This window comes from Ranitomeya imitator, chromosome 5, assembly GCF_032444005.1.
Source record: "Ranitomeya imitator isolate aRanImi1 chromosome 5, aRanImi1.pri, whole genome shotgun sequence".
Lineage (NCBI taxonomy): Eukaryota > Metazoa > Chordata > Amphibia > Anura > Dendrobatidae > Ranitomeya > Ranitomeya imitator.
In genome coordinates, this window is record NC_091286.1 from 647,223,950 (window position 1) to 647,247,773 (window position 23,824).

The window sequence follows — 23,824 nt, forward strand, 5'->3', positions numbered from 1 at the left end:
AAATGGAGAGGAAACCTGGGGAACACCTTGGAGTGTAACACACCATCTCTCTACACCCCATACCCAATTTGTAGGCCTAATGCAGCGTAGTTTCCAACAACTACTAAACGAGAGCCGGAAGATCGATGCAATGGAGAGGAAACCTGGGGAACACCTTGGAGTGTAACACACCATCTCTCTACACCCCATACCCAATTTGTAGGCCTAATGCAGCGTAGTTTCCAACAACTACTAAACGAGAGCATGAAGATCGAAGCAATGGAGAGGAAACCTGGGGAACACCTTGGAGTGGAACACACCATCTCTCTACACCCCATACCCAATTTGTAGACCTAATGCAGCGTAGTTTCCAGCAACTACTAAACGAGAGCATGATGATCGAAGCATTGGCGAGGAAACCTGGGGAACACCTTGGAGTGGAACACACCATCTCTCTACACCCCATACCCAATTTGTAGGCCTAATGCAGCGTAGTTTCCAACAACTACTAAACGAGAGCCGGAAGATCGAAGCTCAGGAAAGGCAACCTGGGGAACACCTTGGAGTGGAACACACCATCTCTCTACACCCCATACCCAATTTGTAGGCCTAATGCAGCGTAGTTTCCAACAACTACTAAACGAGAGCCGGAAGATCGAAGCAATGGAGAGGAAACCTGGGGAACACCTTGGAGTGTAACACACCATCTCTCTACACCCCATACCCAATTTGTAGGCCTAATGCAGCGTTTTTTCCAACAACTACTAAACGAGAGCCGGAAGATCGAAGCAATGGAGAGGAAACCTGGGGAACACCTTGGAGTGTAACACACCATCTCTCTACACCCCATACCCAATTTGTAGGCCTAATGCAGCGTAGTTTCCAACAACTACTAAACGAGAGCCGGAAGATCGAAGCAATGGAGAGGAAACCTGGGGAACACCTTGGAGTGTAACACACCATCTCTCTACACCCCATACCCAATTTGTAGGCCTAATGCAGCGTAGTTTCCAACAACTACTAAACGAGAGCCGGAAGATCGAAGCAATGGAGAGGAAAAGTGGGGAAAACCTTGGAGTGTAACACACCATCTCTCTACACCCCATACCCAATTTGTAGGCCTAATGCAGCGTAGTTTCCAACAACTACTAAACGAGAGCATGAAGATCGAAGCAATGGAGAGGAAACCTGGGGAACACCTTGGAGTGGAACACACCATCTCTCTACACCCCATACCCAATTTGTAGGCCTAATGCAGCGTAGTTTCCAACAACTACTAAACAAGAGCCGGAAGATCGAAGCAATGGAGAGGAAACCTGGGGAACACCTTGGAGTGTAACACACCATCTCTCTACACCCCATACCCAATTTGTAGGCCTAATGCAGCGTAGTTTCCAACAACTACTAAATAAGAGCATGAAGATCGAAGCAATGGAGAGGAAACCTGGGGAACACCTTGGAGTGGAACACACCATCTCTCTACACCCCATACCCAATTTGTAGGCCTAATGCAGCGTAGTTTCCAACAACTACTAAACGAGAGCCGGAAGATCGATGCAATGGAGAGGAAACCTGGGGAACACCTTGGAGTGTAACACACCATCTCTCTACACCCCATACCCAATTTGTAGGCCTAATGCAGCGTAGTTTCCAACAACTACTAAACGAGAGCATGAAGATCGAAGCAATGGAGAGGAAACCTGGGGAAAACCTTGGAGTGGAACACACCATCTCTCTACACCCCATACCCAATTTGTAGACCTAATGCAGCGTAGTTTCCAGCAACTACTAAACGAGAGCATGATGATCGAAGCATTGGCGAGGAAACCTGGGGAACACCTTGGAGTGGAACACACCATCTCTCTACACCCCATACCCAATTTGTAGGCCTAATGCAGCGTAGTTTCCAACAACTACTAAACGAGAGCCGGAAGATCGAAGCTCAGGAAAGGCAACCTGGGGAACACCTTGGAGTGGAACACACCATCTCTCTACACCCCATACCCAATTTGTAGGCCTAATGCAGCGTAGTTTCCAACAACTACTAAACGAGAGCATGATGATCGAAGCATTGGCGAGGAAACCTGGAAAACACCTTGGAGTGGAACACACCATCTCTCTACAGTGGAACACACCATCTCTCTACACCCCATACCCAATTTGTAGGCCTAATGCAACGTAGTTTCCAACAACTACTAAACGAGAGCCGGAAGATCGAAGCTCAGGAAAGGCAACCTGGAGAACACCTTGGAGTGGAACACACCATCTCTCTACACCCCATACCCAATTTGTAGGCCCAATGCAGCGTAGTTTCCAACAACTACTAAACGAGAGCCGGAAGATCGAAGCAATGGAGAGGAAACCTGGGGAACACCTTGGAGTGTAACACACCATCTCTCTACACCCCATACCCAATTTGTAGGCCTAATGCAGCGTAGTTTCCAACAACTACTAAACGAGAGCCGGAAGATCGATGCAATGGAGAGGAAACCTGGGGAACACCTTGGAGTGTAACACACCATCTCTCTACACCCCATACCCAATTTGTAGGCCTAATGCAGCGTAGTTTCCAACAACTACTAAACGAGAGCTTGAAGATCGAAGCAATGGAGAGGAAACCTGGGGAACACCTTGGAGTGGAACACACCATCTCTCTACACCCCATACCCAATTTGTAGACCTAATGCAGCGTAGTTTCCAGCAACTACTAAATGAGAGCATGATGATCGAAGCATTGGCGAGGAAACCTGGGGAACACCTTGGAGTGGAACACACCATCTCTCTACACCCCATACCCAATTTGTAGGCCTAATGCAGCGTAGTTTCCAACAACTACTAAACGAGAGCCGGAAGATCGAAGCAATGGAGAGGAAACCTGGGGAACACCTTGGAGTGTAACACACCATCTCTCTACACCCCATACCCAATTTGTAGGCCTAATGCAGCGTTTTTTCCAACAACTACTAAACGAGAGCCGGAAGATCGAAGCAATGGAGAGGAAACCTGGGGAACACCTTGGAGTGTAACACACCATCTCTCTACACCCCATACCCAATTTGTAGGCCTAATGCAGCGTAGTTTCCAACAACTACTAAACGAGAGCCGGAAGATCGAAGCAATGGAGAGGAAACCTGGGGAACACCTTGGAGTGTAACACACCATCTCTCTACACCCCATACCCAATTTGTAGGCCTAATGCAGCGTAGTTTCCAACAACTACTAAACGAGAGCCGGAAGATCGAAGCAATGGAGAGGAAAAGTGGGGAACACCTTGGAGTGTAACACACCATCTCTCTACACCCCATACCCAATTTGTAGGCCTAATGCAGCGTAGTTTCCAACAACTACTAAACGAGAGCATGAAGATCGAAGCAATGGAGAGGAAACCTGGGGAACACCTTGGAGTGGAACACACCATCTCTCTACACCCCATACCCAATTTGTAGGCCTAATGCAGCGTAGTTTCCAACAACTACTAAACGAGAGCCGGAAGATCGAAGCAATGGAGAGGAAACCTGGGGAACACCTTGGAGTGTAACACACCATCTCTCTACACCCCATACCCAATTTGTAGGCCTAATGCAGCGTAGTTTCCAACAACTACTAAATAAGAGCATGAAGATCGAAGCAATGGAGAGGAAACCTGGGGAACACCTTGGAGTGGAACACACCATCTCTCTACACCCCATACCCAATTTGTAGGCCTAATGCAGCGTAGTTTCCAACAACTACTAAACGAGAGCATGATGATCGAAGCATTGGAGAGGAAACCTGGGGAACACCTTGGAGTGGAACACACCATCTCTCTACAGTGGAACACACCATCTCTCTACACCCCATACCCAATTTGTAGGCCTAATGCAGTGTAGTTTCCAACAACTACTAAACGAGAGCTGGAAGATCGAAGCTCAGGAAAGGCAACCTGGGGAACACCTTGGAGTGGAACACACCATCTCTCTACACCCCATACCCAATTTGTAGGCCCAATGCAGCGTAGTTTCCAACAACTACTAAACGAGAGCCGGAAGATCGAAGCTCAGGAAAGGCAACCTGGGGAACACCTTGGAGTGGAACACACCATCTCTCTACACCCCATACCCAATTTGTAGGCCTAATGCAGCGTAGTTTCCAACAACTACTAAACGAGAGCCGGAAGATCGAAGCAATGGAGAGGAAACCTGGGGAACACCTTGGAGTGTAACACACCATCTCTCTACACCCCATACCCAATTTGTAGGCCTAATGCAGCGTTTTTTCCAACAACTACTAAACGAGAGCCGGAAGATCGAAGCAATGGAGAGGAAACCTGGGGAACACCTTGGAGTGTAACACACCATCTCTCTACACCCCATACCCAATTTGTAGGCCTAATGCAGCGTAGTTTCCAACAACTACTAAACGAGAGCCGGAAGATCGAAGCAATGGAGAGGAAACCTGGGGAACACCTTGGAGTGTAACACACCATCTCTCTACACCCCATACCCAATTTGTAGGCCTAATGCAGCGTAGTTTCCAACAACTACTAAACGAGAGCCGGAAGATCGAAGCAATGGAGAGGAAAAGTGGGGAACACCTTGGAGTGTAACACACCATCTCTCTACACCCCATACCCAATTTGTAGGCCTAATGCAGCGTAGTTTCCAACAACTACTAAACGAGAGCATGAAGATCGAAGCAATGGAGAGGAAACCTGGGGAACACCTTGGAGTGGAACACACCATCTCTCTACACCCCATACCCAATTTGTAGGCCTAATGCAGCGTAGTTTCCAACAACTACTAAACGAGAGCCGGAAGATCGAAGCAATGGAGAGGAAACCTGGGGAACACCTTGGAGTGTAACACACCATCTCTCTACACCCCATACCCAATTTGTAGGCCTAATGCAGCGTAGTTTCCAACAACTACTAAATAAGAGCATGAAGATCGAAGCAATGGAGAGGAAACCTGGGGAACACCTTGGAGTGGAACACACCATCTCTCTACACCCCATACCCAATTTGTAGGCCTAATGCAGCGTAGTTTCCAACAACTACTAAACGAGAGCATGATGATCGAAGCATTGGCGAGGAAACCTGGGGAACACCTTGGAGTGGAACACACCATCTCTCTACAGTGGAACACACCATCTCTCTACACCCCATACCCAATTTGTAGGCCTAATGCAGTGTAGTTTCCAACAACTACTAAACGAGAGCTGGAAGATCGAAGCTCAGGAAAGGCAACCTGGGGAACACCTTGGAGTGGAACACACCATCTCTCTACACCCCATACCCAATTTGTAGGCCCAATGCAGCGTAGTTTCCAACAACTACTAAACGAGAGCCGGAAGATCGAAGCTCAGGAAAGGCAACCTGGGGAACACCTTGGAGTGTAACAAACCCTCTCTCTACACCACGGAAGGGCTGATTCTTAGGAAGGAAGGCTGTCGGAAAGAAGCAGGGCGCGTCCGAGGGTGATTATATTCTTATTAGGTATATACTCACCCTCGGACGCGCCCTGCTTCTTTATTTGTAATGAATGTTTATTTGCAATGTGGTTTTGACTTACTCTATTTTTTTGGTAAATAATGATTTTATTATTTTCATTGTTTTGCATCTTCTTGGCAATAATATAAAGAAGACGCGACAGGACGACACTCGGTGGATGCCATATCTGTGTTTAAAATTGAAAAAACCTTTCAGTTAACTACTTGCAGGAGAAAGTTATTGTAGCTGGTGGCCATTTTTAGTACTGTACCAGATTTTTGTTGTATGTGTTTGTTTTTAATGTTAAAATGTCTGCATTTGATATCTCTCCAGTATTTTCTTTTTTACAAGCAAAATACTTATTTTTATATTTTCTGATGTTGGTTCCAGGGGTACACGGGCAGCAGTGGTGTGGTCAGTGGAGGCATAGTGGAAGGAGTCACCGCAGACAGGCATCGAAGGCCTAAAATAATAACACATGGCTGTAGGCAATTTTAAATTGGTTCCAGGGGTACACGGGCAGCAGTGGTGTGGTCAGTGGAGGCCTAGTGGAAGGAGTGACCGCAGACAGGCATCGAAGGCCTAAAATAATAACACATGGCTGTAGGCAATTTTAAATTGGTTCCAGGGGTACACGGGCAGCAGTGGTGTGGTCAGTGGAGGCCTAGTGGAAGGAGTCACCGCAGACAGGCATCGAAGGCCTAAAATAATAACACATGGCTGTAGGCAATTTTAAATTGGTTCCAGGGGTACACGGGCAGCAGTGGTGTGGTCAGTGGAGGCCTAGTGGAAGGAGTCACCGCAGACAGGCATCGAAGGCCTAAAATAATAACACATGGCTGTAGGCAATTTTAAATTGGTTCCAGGGGTACACGGGCAGCAGTGGTGTGGTCAGTGGAGGCCTAGTGGAAGGAGTGACCGCAGACAGGCATCGAAGGCCTAAAATAATAACACATGGCTGTAGGCAATTTTAAATTGGTTACAAGGGTACACGGGCAGCAGTGGTGTGGTCAGTGGAGGCCTAGTGGAAGGAGTGACCGCAGACAGGCATCGAAGGCCTAAAATAATAACACATGGCTGTAGGCATTTTTAGTACTGTACCAGATTTTTGTTGTATGTGTTTGTTTTTAATGTTAAAATGTCTGCATTTGATATCTCTCCAGTATTTTCTTTTTTATAAGCAAAATACTTATTTTTATATTTTCTGATGTTGGTTCCAGGGGTACACGGGCAGCAGTGGTGTGGTCAGTGGAGGCATAGTGGAAGGAGTCACCGCAGACAGGCATCGAAGGCCTAAAATAATAACACATGGCTGTAGGCATTTTTAGTACTGTACCAGATTTTTGTTGTATGTGTTTGTTTTTAATGTTAAAATGTCTGCATTTCATATCTCTCCAGTATTTTCTTTTTTATAAGCAAAATACTTATTTTTATATTTTCTGATGTTGGTTCCAGGGGTACACGGGCAGCAGTGGTGTGGTCAGTGGAGGCATAGTGGAAGGAGTCACCGCAGACAGGCATCGAAGGCCTAAAATAATAACACATGGCTGTAGGCAATTTTAAATTGGTTACAAGGGTACACGGGCAGCAGTGGTGTGGTCAGTGGAGGCCTAGTGGAAGGAGTGACCGCAGACAGGCATCGAAGGCCTAAAATAATAACACATGGCTGTAGGCAATTTTAAATTGGTTCCAGGGGTACACGGGCAGCAGTGGTGTGGTCAGTGGAGGCCTAGTGGAAGGAGTGACCGCAGACAGGCATCGAAGGCCTAAAATAATAACACATGGCTGTAGGCAATTTTAAATTGGTTCCAGGGGTACACGGGCAGCAGTGGTGTGGTCAGTGGAGGCCTAGTGGAAGGAGTCACCGCAGACAGGCATCGAAGGCCTAAAATAATAACACATGGCTGTAGGCAATTTTAAATTGGTTCCAGGGGTACACGGGCAGCAGTGGTGTGGTCAGTGGAGGCCTAGTGGAAGGAGTCACCGCAGACAGGCATCGAAGGCCTAAAATAATAACACATGGCTGTAGGCAATTTTAAATTGGTTCCAGGGGTACACGGGCAGCAGTGGTGTGGTCAGTGGAGGCCTAGTGGAAGGAGTGACCGCAGACAGGCATCGAAGGCCTAAAATAATAACACATGGCTGTAGGCAATTTTAAATTGGTTCCAGGGGTACACGGGCAGCAGTGGTGTGGTCAGTGGAGGCCTAGTGGAAGGAGTCACCGCAGACAGGCATCGAAGGCCTAAAATAATAACACATGGCTGTAGGCAATTTTAAATTGGTTCCAGGGGTACACGGGCAGCAGTGGTGTGGTCAGTGGAGGCCTAGTGGAAGGAGTCACCGCAGACAGGCATCGAAGGCCTAAAATAATAACACATGGCTGTAGGCAATTTTAAATTGGTTTCAGGGGTACACGGGCAGCAGTGGTGTGGTCAGTGGAGGCCTAGTGGAAGGAGTGACCGCAGACAGGCATCGAAGGCCTAAAATAATAACACATGGCTGTAGGCAATTTTAAATTGGTTCCAGGGGTACACGGGCAGCAGTGGTGTGGTCAGTGGAGGCCTAGTGGAAGGAGTCACCGCAGACAGGCATCGAAGGCCTAAAATAATAACACATGGCTGTAGGCAATTTTAAATTGGTTCCAGGGGTACACGGGCAGCAGTGGTGTGGTCAGTGGAGGCCTAGTGGAAGGAGTGACCGCAGACAGGCATCGAAGGCCTAAAATAATAACACATGGCTGTAGGCAATTTTAAATTGGTTCCAGGGGTACACGGGCAGCAGTGGTGTGGTCAGTGGAGGCCTAGTGGAAGGAGTGACCGCAGACAGGCATCGAAGGCCTAAAATAATAACACATGGCTGTAGGCAATTTTAAATTGGTTCCAGGGGTACACGGGCAGCAGTGGTGTGGTCAGTGGAGGCCTAGTGGAAGGAGTGACCGCAGACAGGCATCGAAGGCCTAAAATAATAACACATGGCTGTAGGCAATTTTAAATTGGTTCCAGGGGTACACGGGCAGCAGTGGTGTGGTCAGTGGAGGCCTACTGGAAGGAGTGACCGCAGACAGGCATCGAAGGCCTAAAATAATAACACATGGCTGTAGGCAATTTTAAATTGGTTCCAGGGGTACACGGGCAGCAGTGGTGTGGTCAGTGGAGGCCTAGTGGAAGGAGTGACCACAGACAGGCATCGAAGGCCTAACATAACAAAAATGTCAATACAATGGTATTGTCTGTGGCAGGCATTGAAGGATGTCAGCGCATAGACTAAACATTGGTGGAGCTGTGAGATAATTTTGCAAGTGGTAGAGCACTGTTTGAGCTGGGGTGGGGGGAAACTGTCTTGTGGCCGGCGGTACAGGCCCAGGGCCCCTCATATTACAACGGTGTGTCTGACGTTGGGTGCGCACCACCACCGCCAGAGACACTTTATTGTACTAGGAGGGACCTAGTGGCAGTGCCGTCGACCAAAAGCGGGCTCACCCACCTCTTCAGACAAACTGCACTCTCACGGGTGCTGTCGCCAAGTGTCGATACCACGGCCCCGTGTGGGGAGTTTGGCCATTTAGTGAGGTGTAAACATGTCGTATGCTGGACAATCAGGTGCAGAAAATTACGAGATTGGAAAAGGCATTCAGAATAGTCCACAGGCAAGACCTTTTCATAGGAAAGCTAGGTGTCAGCCGGGCAAGGTGGGGCAAAAGATTTCGAAATCCAGTTGTGGTTCATTTTAATGAAGGTTAGATCATCTACATTTTGGGTAGCCAGATGAGTCCTTTTTTCTGTTAGTATTGAACCTGCAGCACTGAATACTCTTTCCGATAGGACACTAGCTGCCGGGCAAGCAAGCTCCTGCAATGCATATTCTGCCAATTCTGGCCAGGTGTCTAATTTTGATGCCCAGTAATCAAATGGGAATGACGGTTGAGGGAGAACATCGATAAGGGATGAAAAATAGTTTGTAACCATACTGGACAAATGTTGTCTCCTGTCACTTTGAATTGATGCTGCAGTACCTGTCCTGTCTGCGGTCATAGCAAAATCACTCCACAACCTGGTCAGAAAACCCCTCTGGCCAACGCCACTTCTGATTTCTGCCCCTCTAACTCCTCTGGTCTGCTGGCCCCTGCAGCTCGTGTGAGAACGATCACGGGCGCTGTGTGCAGGGAATGCCAGAAGCAAACGGTCAACAAGAGTTGATTGTTTGGTTGCTAATATTAGTTCCAAGTTCTCATGTGGCATTATATTTTGCAATTTGCCTTTATAGCGAGGATCAAGGAGGCAGGCCAACCAGTAATCGTCATCATTCATCATTTTAGTTATGCGTGTGTCCCTTTTGAGGATATGTAAGGCATAATCCGCCATGTGGGCCAAAGTTCCAGTTCTCAAATCTGCGGTTGTGCTTGGTTGAGGGGCAGTTTCAGGCAAATCCACGTCACTTGTGTCCCTCAAAAAACCAGAACCCGACCTTGCCGCGCCACCAATTTCCAGTGGCCCCGGAAAAGCTTCCTCATTAAAAATATAATCATCCCCATCATCCTCCTCGTCCTCCTCCTCCTCTTCGCCAGCTACCTCGTCCTGTACACTGCCCTGGCCAGACAATGGTTGACTGTCATCAAGGCTTTCCTCTTCCTCAGCTGCAGACGCCTGATCCTTTATGTGCGTCAAACTTTGCATCAGCAGACGCATTAGGGGGATGCTCATGCTTATTATGGCATTGTCTGCACTAACCAGCCGTGTGCATTCCTCAAAACACTGAAGGACTTGACACATGTCTTGAATCTTCGACCACTGCACACCTGACAACTCCATGTCTGCCATCCTACTGCCTGCCCGTGTATGTGTATCCTCCCACAAAAACATAACAGCCCGCCTCTGTTCACACAGTCTCTGAAGCATGTGCAGTGTTGAGTTCCACCTTGTTGCAACGTCTATGATTAGGCGATGCTGGGGAAGGTTCAAAGAACGCTGATAGGTATGCATACGGCTGGAGTGTACGGGCGAACGGCGGATATGTGAGCAAAGTCCACGCACTTTGAGGAGCAGGTCGGATAACCCCGGATAACTTTTCAGGAAGCACTGCACCACCAGGTTTAAGGTGAGAGCCAGGCAAGGAATGTGTTTCAGTTGGGAAAGGGAGATGGCAGCCATGAAATTCCTTCCGTTATCACTCACTACCTTGCCTGCCTCAAGATCTACAGTGCCCAGCCACGACTGCGTTTCTTTCTGCAAGAACTCGGACAGAACTTCCGCGGTGTGTCTGTTGTCGCCCAAACACTTCATAGCCAATACAGCCTGCTGACGTTTGCCAGTAGCTGCCCCATAATGGGAGACCTGGTGTGCAACAGTGGCAGCTGCGGATGGAGTGGTTGTGCGACTGCGGTCTGTGGACGAGCTCTCGCTTCTGCAGGAGGACGAAGAGGAGGAGGAGGGGGTGCGAACGGCTACAGCCAATTGTTTCCTAGACCGTGGGCTAGGCAGAACTGTCCCAAAATTGCTGTCCCCTGTGGACCCTGCATCCACCACATTTACCCAGTGTGCCGTGATGGACACGTAACGTCCCTGGCCATGCCTACTGGTCCATGCATCTGTTGTCAGGTGCACCTTTGTGCTCACAGATTGCCTGAGCGCATGGACGATGCGCTCTTTAACATGCTGGTGGAGGGCTGGGATGGCTTTTCTGGAAAAAAAGTGTCGACTGGGTAGCTCGTAGCGTGGTACAGCGTAGTCCATCAGGGCTTTGAAAGCTTCGCTTTCAACTAACCGGTAGGGCATCATCTCTAACGAGATTAGTCTAGCTATGTGTGCGTTCAAACCCTGTGTACGCGGATGCGAGGCTAAGTACTTCCTTTTTCTAACCATAGTCTCATGTAGGGTGAGCTGGACTGGAGAGCTGGAGATCGTGGAACTAGCGGGGGTGCCGGTGGACATGGCAGACTGAGAGACGGTGGGAGATGGTATTTTTGCCACCGGTGCCCTAGATGCAGTGTTTCCTACTACGAAACTGGTGATTCCCTGACCCTGACTGCTTTGGCCTGGCAAAGAAACCTGCACAGATACTGCAGGTGGTGCGGAAAATGGTGGCCCTACACTGCCGGAAGGGATGTTGCGTTGCTGACTAGCTTCATTGGCCGAGGGTGCTACAACCTTAAGGGACGTTTGGTAGTTAGTCCAGGCTTGCAAATGCATGGTGGTTAAATGTCTATGCATGCAACTTGTATTGAGACTTTTCAGATTCTGTCCTCTGCTTAAGGTAGTTGAACATTTTTGACAGATGACTTTGAGCTGATCAATTGGATGTTGTTTAAAAAAATGCCAGACTGCACTCTTTCTAGCATCGGATACCTTTTCAGGCATTGCAGACTGAGCTTTAACCGGATGGCCACGCTGTCCTCCAACAGGTTTTGGCTTTGCCACGCGTTTTGGGCAAGATACGGGCCCGGCAGATGGAACCTGTTGCGATGTTGATGCCTGCTGCGGCCCCTCCTCCTCCGCTTCAGAACTGCTGCCGCCTGCACCCTGTTCCCCCAATGGCTGCCAATCGGGGTCAAGAACTGGGTCATCTATTACCTCTTCTTGTAGCTCGTGTGCAACTTCGTCTGTGTCACCGTGTCGGTCAGTGGTATAGCGTTCGTGATGGGGCAACATAGTCTCATCAGGGTCTGATTCTTGATCAGCACCCTGCGAGGGCAATGTTGTGGTCTGAGTCAAAGGACCAGCATAGTAGTCTGGCTGTGGCTGTGCATCAGTGCACTCCATGTCAGATTCAACTTGTAATGGGCATGGACTGTTAACTGCTTCACTTTCTAAGCCAGGGACGGTATGTTTAAAGAGCTCCATGGAGTAACCCGTTGTGTCGCCTGCAGCATTCTTCTCTGTTGTTGTTTTTGCTGAAGAGGGCAAGGAAGCGACTTGTCCCTGACCGTGAACATCCACTAACGACGCGCTGCTTCGACATTTACCAGTTTCACGAGAGGAGGCAAAAGAGCTAGAGGCTGAGTCAGCAAGATAAGCCAAAACTTGCTCTTGCTGCTCCGGCTTTAAAAGCGGTTTTCCTACTCCCAGAAAAGGGAGCGTTCGAGGCCTTGTGTAGCCAGACGACGAACCTGGCTCCACAGCTCCAGACTTAGGTGCAATATTTTTTTTCCCACGACCAGCTGATGCTCCACCACTACCACTACCCTCATTACCAGCTGACAATGAACGCCCCCGGCCACGACCTCTTCCACCAGACTTCCTCATTGTTTTAAAAACGTTACCAAATGAACGGTATTTGTTGCTGTCACACAACTTACACGGTGAGCTATAACTTCAGTATGATTTAGCTACCCCTTTACAGGTGAGTGAGACCACAACGAAAATCAGGCACAATGTTACACACTCTGTTGTTGGTGGCAACAAATGAGAGAGATGCCACACACGCAGGACTGTCACTGAAGCACAAATGTAAATATTAATCTCCCACTGATTTTTTTTTTTTTTTCAGGGAGACTTTAGAAAAAAAAATAATAGAATAAAATGATTTTTTCAGGAAGAATTTAGAAACCAAATAAAATAAAATGATTTCTTCAGGGAGAATTTAGAAAACAAATAAAACAAAAAATAGGCTTTCTATGGCCCACTGAGTGAGAGATGACACACACAGGAGTCAGGAGTGGCACACAAGCCCAGAGGCCAATATTTATCTCCCACTGATTGATTTAGTGATTTTTTCAGGTAGATTTTGGAACCCAAATCAAGCAAAAAAAATAATAGGCTTTCCATGGCCCACAATTGGAGAGAGAGAGAGAGATGGCACACCCAGGAGTCAAGACTGGCACACAAGCAGAAAGGGCAATATTAATCTCCCACTGATTTGTTTTTTTTTGTTTTTTTTTTCAGGGAGATTTTAGGAAAAAAAAAATAGAATAAAATGATTTTTTCAGGAAGAATTTAGAAACCAAATAAAATAAAATGATTTTTTCAGGGAGAATTTAGAAAACAAATAAAACAAAAAAAAGGCTTTCTATGGCCCACTGAGTGAGAGATGACGCACACAGGAGTCAGGAGTGGCACACAAGCCCAGAGGCCAATATTTATCTCCCACTGATTGATGTAGTGATTTTTTCAGGTAGATTTTGGAACCCAAATCAAGCTAAAAAAATAATAGGCTTTCTATGGCCCACAATTGGAGTGAGAGAGAGAGATGGCACACCCAGGAGTCAAGACTGGCACACAAGCAGAAAGGGCAATATTAATCTCCCACTGATTTGTTTTTTTTTTTTTTTTTTTCAGGGACATTTTAGGAAAAAAAAAATAGATTTTTTCAGGAAGAATTTAGAAACCAAATAAAATAAAATGATTTTTTCAGGGAGAATTTAGAAAACAAATAAAACAAAAAAAGGCTTTCTATGGCCCACTGAGTGAGAGATGACGCACACAGGAGTCAGGAGTGGCATACAAGCCCAGAGGCCAATATTTATCTCCCACTGATTGATTTAGTGATTTTTTCAGGTAGATTTTGGAACCCAAATCAAGCAAAAAAAATAATAGGCTTTCTATGGCCCACAATTGGAGAGAGAGAGAGATGGCACACCCAGGAGTCAAGACTGGCACACAAGCAGAAAGGGCAATATTAATCTCCCACTGATTTGTTTGTTTTTTTGTTTTTTTTTCAGGGAGACTTTAGGAAAAAAAAAAAATAGAATAAAATGATTTTTTCAGTAAGAATTTAGAAACCAAAGAAAATAAAATGATTTTTTCAGGGAGAATTTAGAAAACAAATAAAACAAAAAAAGGCTTTCTATGGCCCACTGAGTGAGAGATGACGCACACAGGAGTCAGGAGTGGCACACAAGCCCAGAGGCCAATATTTATCTCCCACTGATTGATGTAGTGATTTTTTCAGGTAGATTTTGGAACCCAAATCAAGCTAAAAAAAATAATAGGCTTTCCATGGCCCACAATTGGAGAGAGAGAGAGAGATGGCACACCCAGGAGTCAAGACTGGCACACAAGCAGAAAGGGCAATATTAATCTCCCACTGATTTGTTTTTTTTTGTTTTTTTTTTTCAGGGAGATTTTAGGAAAAAAAAATAGAATAAAATGATTTTTTCAGGAAGAATTTAGAAACCAAATAAAATAAAATGATTTTTTCAGGGAGAATTTAGAAAACAAATAAAACAAAAAAAAGGCTTTCTATGGCCCACTGAGTGAGAGATGACGCACACAGGAGTCAGGAGTGGCACACAAGCCCAGAGGCCAATATTTATCTCCCACTGATTGATGTAGTGATTTTTTCAGGTAGATTTTGGAACCCAAATCAAGCTAAAAAAATAATAGGCTTTCTATGGCCCACAATTGGAGTGAGAGAGAGAGATGGCACACCCAGGAGTCAAGACTGGCACACAAGCAGAAAGGGCAATATTAATCTCCCACTGATTTGTTTTTTTTTTTTTTTTTTTTCAGGGAGACTTTAGGAAAAAAAAAATAGAATAAAATGATTTTTTCAGGAAGAATTTAGAAACCAAAGAAAATAAAATGATTTTTTCAGGGAGAATTTAGAAAACAAATAAAACAAAAAAAGGCTTTCTATGGCCCACTGAGTGAGAGATGACGCACACAGGAGTCAGGAGTGGCACACAAGCCCAGAGGCCAATATTTATCTCCCACTGATTGATGTAGTGATTTTTTCAGGTAGATTTTGGAACCCAAATCAAGCTAAAAAAATAATAGGCTTTCTATGGCCCACAATTGGAGAGAGAGAGAGAGATGGCACACCCAGGAGTCAAGACTGGCACACAAGCAGAAAGGGCAATATTAATCTCCCACTGATTTGTTTTTTTTTTTTGTTTTTTTCAGGGAGACTTTAGGAAAAAAAAAAATAGAATAAAATGATTTTTTCAGGAAGAATTTAGAAACCAAAGAAAATAAAATGATTTTTTCAGGGAGAATTTAGAAAACAAATAAAACAAAAAACGGCTTTCTATGGCCCACTGAGTGAGAGATGACGCACACAGGAGTCAGGAGTGGCACACAAGCCCAGAGGCCAATATTTATCTCCCACTGATTGATGTAGTGATTTTTTCAGGTAGATTTTGGAACCCAAATCAAGCTAAAAAAAATAATAGGCTTTCTATGGCCCACAATTGGAGAGAGAGAGAGATGGCACACCCAGGAGTCAAGACTGGCACACAAGCAGAAAGGGCAATATTAATCTCCCACTGATTTGTTTTTTTTTTGTTTTTTTTCAGGGACATTTTAGGAAAAAAAAAATAGATTTTTTCAGGAAGAATTTAGAAACCAAATAAGATAAAATGATTTTTTCAGGGAGAATTTAGAAAACAAATAAAACAAAAAAAGGCTTTCTATGGCCCACTGAGTGAGAGATGACGCACACAGGAGTCAGGAGTGGCACACAAGCCCAGAGGCCAATATTTATCTCCCACTGATTGATGTAGTGATTTTTTCAGGTAGATTTTGGAACCCAAATCAAGCTAAAAAAATAATCGGCTTTCTATGGCCCACAATTAGAGAGAGAGAGAGAGATGGCACACCCAGGAGTCAAGACTGGCACACAAGCAGAAAGGGCAATATTAATCTCCCACTGATTTGTTTTTTTTTGTTTTTTTTTTCAGGGAGACTTTAGGAAAAAAAAAATAGAATAAAATGATTTTTTCAGGAAGAATTTAGAAACCAAAGAAAATAAAATGATTTTTTCAGGGAGAATTTAGAAAACAAATAAAACAAAAAAAGGCTTTCTATGGCCCACTGAGTGAGAGATGACGCACACAGGAGTCAGGAGTGGCACACAAGCCCAGAGGCCAATATTTATCTCCCACTTTTTTTTTTTTGTTCCAGGGAAAATTTATAAACCCAATAAAAAAAATAATAAATAGGCTTTCTATGGCCCACTATCTGAGAGACAGAGAGAGATGGCACGCTTAGTACTGGCACACAAGCCCAAAGGCCAATATTAATCTCCCACTGATTGATTTATTGATTTTTTCAGGTAGAATTTAGAACCCAAATAAAGCAAAAAAAAAAAAAAAATGGGCTTTCTATGGCCCACTGAGTGAGTGAGTGAGTGATGATGCACACAGGAGTCAGGAGTGGCACACAAGCCCTGAGGCCAATATTTTTCTCCCACTGATTGATGTAGTGATTTTTTCAGGTAGATTTTAGAACCAAAATCAAGCAAAAAAATTAATAGGCTTTCTATGGCCCACTGAGTGAGTGATGATGCACACAGGAGTCAAGAGTGGCACACAAGCCCTGAGGCCAATATTTTTCTCCCACTGATTGATGTAGTGATTTTTTCAGGTAGATTTTATAACCCAAATCAAGCAAAAAAATAAATAGGCTTTCTATGGCCCACTGAGTGAGAGATGACACAGACAGGGATGGCACTCTAGCAGAAATGTCAATCTTAATCTCCCACAAAAAAAAAAAAAAAAACAGGGAGTGTCCTTCAATTACTATCTCCCTGCAGTAATCTCAGCCAGGTATGGCAGGCAGCAATAAGGAGTGGACTGATGCACAAATTAAATAAAAAGTGTGTACAAACCAAAAAGATAGCTGTGCAGAAAGGAAGGAACAAGAGGATTTGTGCTTTGAAAAAACAGTTGGTTTGCACAGCGGCGTACACACAGCAATGCAGCTATCAGGGAGCCTTCTAGGGCAGCCCAATGAGCTACAGCGCTGAGGGGGAAAAAAAAAAAAAGTAGCTTCCACTGTCCCTGCACACCGAAGGTGGTGTTGGGCAGTGGAAATCGCTACAGCACAAGCGGTTTGGTGGTTAATGGACCCTGCCTAACGCTATCCCTGCTTCTGACGAAGCGGCAGCAACCTCTCCCTAAGCTCAGATCAGCAGCAGTAACATGGCGGTCGGCGGGAACGCCCCTTTATAGCCCCTGTGACGCCGCAGACAGCAAGCCAATCACTGCAATGCCCTTCTCTAAGATGGTGGGGACCAGGACCTATGTCATCACGCTGCCCACACTCTGCGTTTACCTTCATTGGCTGAGAAATGGCGCTTTTCACGTCGCGTACCGCATGGCCGACCCCGCACAGGGGTCGGATCGGGTTTCATGAAACCCGACTTTGCCAAAAGTCGGCGACTTTTGAAAATGAACGACCCGTTTCGCTCAACCCTAGTCACAGCACATGTATGGAGAGCCTGAAAGGTGTGTGCAGGGGAAAGCAGAGTTTCAGACTGGCTGGTATTATTTATTTTATACACTCTAATTAACTGCACCTTTGGATTGATGCTTGCTGACCACATGGTTATTTAAATGTACACTATAGCTATTACGCTTGTCTATTAATTTTTATCACTTCATGGCATGGTCCTTTTATTAATTGTTTTATACATTCTGGCTAAAATATGTGCACTATAACTAGTTTGTATCGACATTAATTTTTATTCATCAATTATATGATTTTCTTGATTGATTGTTTCATTTTTTCATTGTTGTGTACACATTTATTTTTATTATTTTTTAATATTTTTCTCCACTTGGTATTTATTACTTATTTTTCATTCACTATTCTTCACATTTTTTCATGTCCCACATGGTATGGTTATAGGGGTCATATTGGTGCATTATTTTGAATTTATTTATATATTATCTATAATAAAAAATTTTTATATATAAATATATTTTTTTACCTCACAGTCTGATTCCTTTTTTAACATTGTTTTGTGTTACTATTTTTAAAATAAATTCTTTTTGTGACATCAATTTTTTCCCGTATGTGCATATTATTTTATCAATATTTTTTGTTGTTTTGTGGAATCATGTTTTTATAATTATCAATAAAGCAATATATTTCTTATTAGGCACCGTAGGGACACTGGAAGCACGGGTGCAGATGGGACCGGCTGAGGAACAAAAAAGTACTGGCATGTGGGGGCTGGACTAGGTGTTACACAGATGGGCATAAACAGGTATGAGCAGATGGGTATAGAGTAGACAAGCAGATGGGTACATAATAGACAAGAAGATGGGTAGACCTGGGGAACATGATAACTAGCAAGCATGCAAGGCAAACTAGCAACATTGTTCAGACACACAGCCACTAAATGGCAAGGTGATATATGGCATGCTGAATCACATTAGCAACTGGCAAAAAAATGTTTTACTGTACGACAGCTCTACACAAAGAACAATTTCACCACCATAACATTACAACAAGGAATATGGCAGGCTATATCACATTTAGCAAAACAGAATTTTTTTTTAATCTGCAATTTTGCATGAGCTATGCAAACAGTTCAATTTTATCGCCATTAAATGACAAGGTAATATATGTCATGCTGAATCACATTAGCAACTGAAAACAAAAAAAAGAAAAACTGTACATCAGTTCTACATACAGAACAACTTCACCGCCACAAAATTACAATGTGGGATATGGCAGGCTGTATCATGTTTAGCAACAGAATTACATAGTAACATAGTAACATAGTTAGTAAGGCCGAAAAAAGACATTTGTCCATCCAGTTCAGCCTATATTCCATCATAATAAATCCCCAGATCTACGTCCTTCTACAGAACCTAATAATTGTATGATACAATATTGTTCTGCTCCAGGAAGACATCCAGGCCTCTCTTGAACCCCTCGACTGAGTTCGCCATCACCACCTCCTCAGGCAAGCAATTCCAGATTCCCACTGCCCTAACAGTAAAGAATCCTCTTCTATGTTGGTGGAAAAACCTTCTCTCCTCCAGACGCAAAGAATGCCCCCTTGTGCCCGTCACCTTCCTTGGTATAAACAGATCCTCAGCGAGATATTTGTATTGTCCCCTTATATACTTATACATGGTTATTAGATCGCCCCTCAGTCGTCTTTTTTCTAGACTAAATAATCCTAATTTCGCTAATCTATCTGGGTATTGTAGTTCTCCCATCCCCTTTATTAATTTTGTTGCCCTCCTTTGTACTCTCTCTAGTTCCATTATATCCTTCCTGAGCACCGGTGCCCAAAACTGGACACAGTACTCCATGTGCGGTCTAACTAGGGATTTGTACAGAGGCAGTATAATGCTCTCATCATGTGTATCCAGACCTCTTTTAATGCACCCCATGATCCTGTTTGCCTTGGCAGCTGCTGCCTGGCACTGGCTGCTCCAGGTAAGTTTATCATTAACTAGGATCCCCAAGTCCTTCTCCCTGTCAGATTTACCCAGTGGTTTCCCATTCAGTGTGTAATGGTGATATTGATTCCTTCTTCCCATGTGTATAACCTTACACTTATCATTGTTAAACCTCATCTGCCACCTTTCAGCCCAAGTTTCCAACTTATCCAGATCCATCTGTAGCAGAATACTATCTTCTCTTGTATTAACTGCTTTACATAGTTTTGTATCATCTGCAAATATCGATATTTTACTGTGTAAACCTTCTACCAGATCATTAATGAATATGTTGAAGAGAACAGGTCCCAATACCGACCCCTGCGGTACCCCACTGGTCACAGTGACCCAGTTAGAGACTATACCATTTATAACCACCCTCTGCTTTCTATCACTAAGCCAGTTACTAACCCATTTACACACATTTTCCCCCAGACCAAGCATTCTCATTTTGTGTACCAACCTCTTGTGCGGCACGGTATCAAACGCTTTGGAAAAATCGAGATATACCACGTCCAATGACTCACCGTGGTCCAGCCTATAGCTTACCTCTTCATAAAAACTGATTAGATTGGTTTGACAGGAGCGATTTCTCATAAACCCATGCTGATATGGAGTTAAACAGTTATTCTCATTGAGATAATCCAGAATAACATCCCTCAGAAACCCTTCAAATATTTTACCAACAATAGAGGTTAGACTTACTGGCCTATAATTTCCAGGTTCACTTTTAGAGCCCTTTTTGAATATTGGCACCACATTTGCTATGCGCCAGTCCTGCGGAACAGACCCTGTCGCTATAGAGTCACTAAAAATAAGAAATAATGGTTTATCTATTACATTACTTAGTTCTCTTAGTACTCGTGGGTGTATGCCATCCGGACCCGGAGATTTATCTATTTTAATCTTATTTAGCCGGTTTTGCACCTCTTCTTGGGTTAGATTGGTGACCCTTAATATAGGGTTTTCATTGTTTCTTGGGATTTCACCTAGCATTTCATTTTCCACCGTGAATACCGTGGAGAAGAAGGTGTTTAATATGTTAGCTTTTTCCTCGTCATCTACAACCATTCTTTCCTCACTATTTTTTAAGGGGCCTACATTTTCAGTTTTTATTCTTTTACTATTGATATAGTTGAAGAACAGTTTGGGATTAGTTTTACTCTCCTTAGCAATGTGCTTCTCTGTTTCCTTTTTGGCAGCTTTAATTAGTTTTTTAGATAAAGTATTTTTCTCCCTATAGTTTTTTAGAGCTTCAATGGTGCCATCCTGCTTTAGTAGTGCAAATGCTTTCTTTTTACTGTTAATTGCCTGTCTTACTTCTTTGTTTAGCCACATTGGGTTTTTCCTATTTCTAGTCCTTTTATTCCCACAAGGTATAAACCGCTTACACTGCCTATTTAGGATGTTCTTAAACATTTCCCATTTATTATCTGTATTCTCATTTCTGAGGATATTGTCCCAGTCTACCAGATTAAGGGCATCTCTAAGCTGTTCAAACTTTGCCTTCCTAAAGTTCAATGTTTTTGTGACTCCCTGACAAGTCCCCCTAGTGAAAGACAGGTGAAACTGCACAATATTGTGGTCGCTATTTCCTAAATGCCCAACCACCTGCAGATTTGTTATTCTGTCAGGTCTATTAGATAGTATTAGGTCTAAAAGTGCTGCTCCTCTGGTTGGATTCTGCACCAATTGTGAAAGATAATTTTTCTTGGTTATTAGCAGAAACCTGTTGCCTTTATGGGTTTCACAGGTTTCTGTTTCCCAGTTAATATCCGGGTAGTTAAAGTCCCCCATAACCAGGACCTCATTATGGGTTGCAGCTTCATCTATCTGCTTTAGAAGTAGACTTTCCATGCTTTCTGTTATATTTGGGGGTTTGTAACAGACCCCAATGAGAATTTTGTTACCATTTTTCCCTCCATGAATTTCAACCCATATGGACTCGACATCCTCATTCCCTTCGCTAATATCCTCCCTTAAAGTGGACTTTAGACAAGACTTTACATAGAGACAAACCCCTCCTCCTCTCTGATTTTTACGATCCTTTCTAAACAGACTGTAACCCTGTAAGTTAACTGCCCAGTCATAGCTTTCATCTAACCATGTCTCGGTTATTCCCACTATGTCAAAGTTACCTGTAGATATTTCTGCTTCTAGTTCTTCCATCTTGTTTGTCAGGCTTCTGGCGTTTGCGAGCATGCAGTTTAGAGGATTTTGTTTTGTTCCAATCTCCTCACTGTGGATTGTTTTAGAAATGTTCTTACCTCCCTTCTGAGTATGTTTTCCTGGGTCGTCTTTGTTCGAGTCTAATGTTTTTCTTCCCGTCCCCTCTTCTTCTAGTTTAACGCCCTCCTGATGAGTGTAGCGAGTCTTCTGGCGAATGTGTGTTTCCCAGGTTTGTTGAGGTGTAGTCCGTCTCTGGCGAGGAGTCCATCATACCAGTAATTCACACCGTGGTCCAGGAATCCGAATCCTTGTTGTCTGCACCATCGTCTTAGCCAGTTGTTTGCATCAAGGATCCTGTTCCATCTCCTGGTGCCATGCCCGTCTACTGGAAGGATAGAAGAAAAAACTACCTGTGCATCCAGTTCCTTTACTTTCTTCCCCAACTCTTCAAAGTCCTTGCAGATTGTCGGTAGGTCCTTCCTTGCCGTGTCATTGGTGCCAACATGTATCAGAAGAAATGGGTGGACGTCCTTGGAGCTGAAGAGCTTTGGTATCCTATCGGTCACATCCTTGATCATCGCACCTGGAAGGCAGCATACTTCTCTTGCAGTTATGTCCGGTCTGCAGATGGCTGCTTCTGTGCCTCTCAGTAGTGAGTCTCCCACCACCACCACTCTTCGTTGCTTCTTGGCTGTACTTTTTGCTGTCACTTGTTGCTGTGTGCCCTTTTCTTTTTTGCTTGCTGGTATTGCTTCATTCTTAGGTGTGCCATCTTCCTCCTCTACAAAGATTTGATATCGGTTCTTCAGTTGTGTGGTTGGTGATTTCTCCATGGTCTTCTTGCTTCTTTTGGTCACATGCTTCCACTCATCTGCTTTTGGAGGTTCTCTGACACTTTTTGCACCTTCTGTGACCAGTAGAGATGCTTCTGTTCTGTCTAGAAAGTCTTCATTCTCTTTGATGAGTTTCAAAGTTGCTATTCTTTCTTCCAGACCCCGAACCTTTTCTTCTAAAAGGGCCACTAGTCTACACTTCTGACAGGTGAAATTGGATTCTTCTTCTGGTCGATCTGTGAACATGTAGCACATGCTGCAGCTCACCATGTAGGTTGTCACATCTGCCATGTTGCTCCTAGATCCTGCTGACTTGCTGTGTGTTTTCCTCCTTGTGTAATCTACTCAGCCAAGCTCTCTTGCAATAATGTCCTACAGGCAAAAATTCGCGCGCCGTACGGCGCGCGGTTTGGTGATGCTTTCGAAGCAGCTGGTCCCGGCTGTACCCAACGATCTTCTAGCTTAGGGAGACTTCGCTTCTCCCAGAAGGCACCTGGAATATGCAAATTAGCCTCCTGAAGCTTGAATCCCTGGTTTGGTGATGCTTTCGAAGCAGCTGGTCCCGGCTGTACCCAACGATCTTCTAGCTTAGGGAGACTTCGCTTCTCCCAGAAGGCACCTGGAATATGCAAATTAGCCTCCTGAAGCTTGAATCCCTGGTTTGGTGATGCTTTCGAAGCAGCTGGTCCCGGCTGTACCCAACGATCTTCTAGCTTAGGGAGACTTCGCTTCTCCCAGAAGGCACCTGGAATATGCAAATTAGCCTCCTGAAGCTTGAATCCCTGGTTTGGTGATGCTTTCGAAGCAGCTGGTCCCGGCTGTACCCAACGATCTTCTAGCTTAGGGAGACTTCGCTTCTCCCAGAAGGCACCTGGAATATGCAAATTAGCCTCCTGAAGCTTGAATCCCTGGTTTGGTGATGCTTTCGAAGCAGCTGGTCCCGGCTGTACCCAACGATCTTCTAGCTTAGGGAGACTTCGCTTCTCCCAGAAGGCACCTGGAATATGCAAATTAGCCTCCTGAAGCTTGAATCCCTGGTTTGGTGATGCTTTCGAAGCAGCTGGTCCCGGCTGTACCCAACGATCTTCTAGCTTAGGGAGACTTCGCTTCTCCCAGAAGGCACCTGGAATATGCAAATTAGCCTCCTGAAGCTTGAATCCCTGGTTTGGTGATGCTTTCGAAGCAGCTGGTCCCGGCTGTACCCAACGATCTTCTAGCTTAGGGAGACTTCGCTTCTCCCAGAAGGCACCTGGAATATGCAAA

General features: G+C 44.8%; 1 long non-coding RNA gene across 1 annotated transcript in view; it reads left to right on the forward strand.

Annotated features, from left to right (window-relative positions):
- Positions 1 to 23,824, forward strand: part of LOC138680953 (uncharacterized) — a 78,355-nt gene that overhangs the window by 49,308 nt on the left and 5,223 nt on the right. Inside the window, exon 2 of the long non-coding RNA XR_011321853.1 lies at positions 18,263 to 18,370. This is a non-coding gene — a long non-coding RNA (uncharacterized lncRNA). The remainder of the gene's footprint in view (positions 1 to 18,262; positions 18,371 to 23,824) is intronic.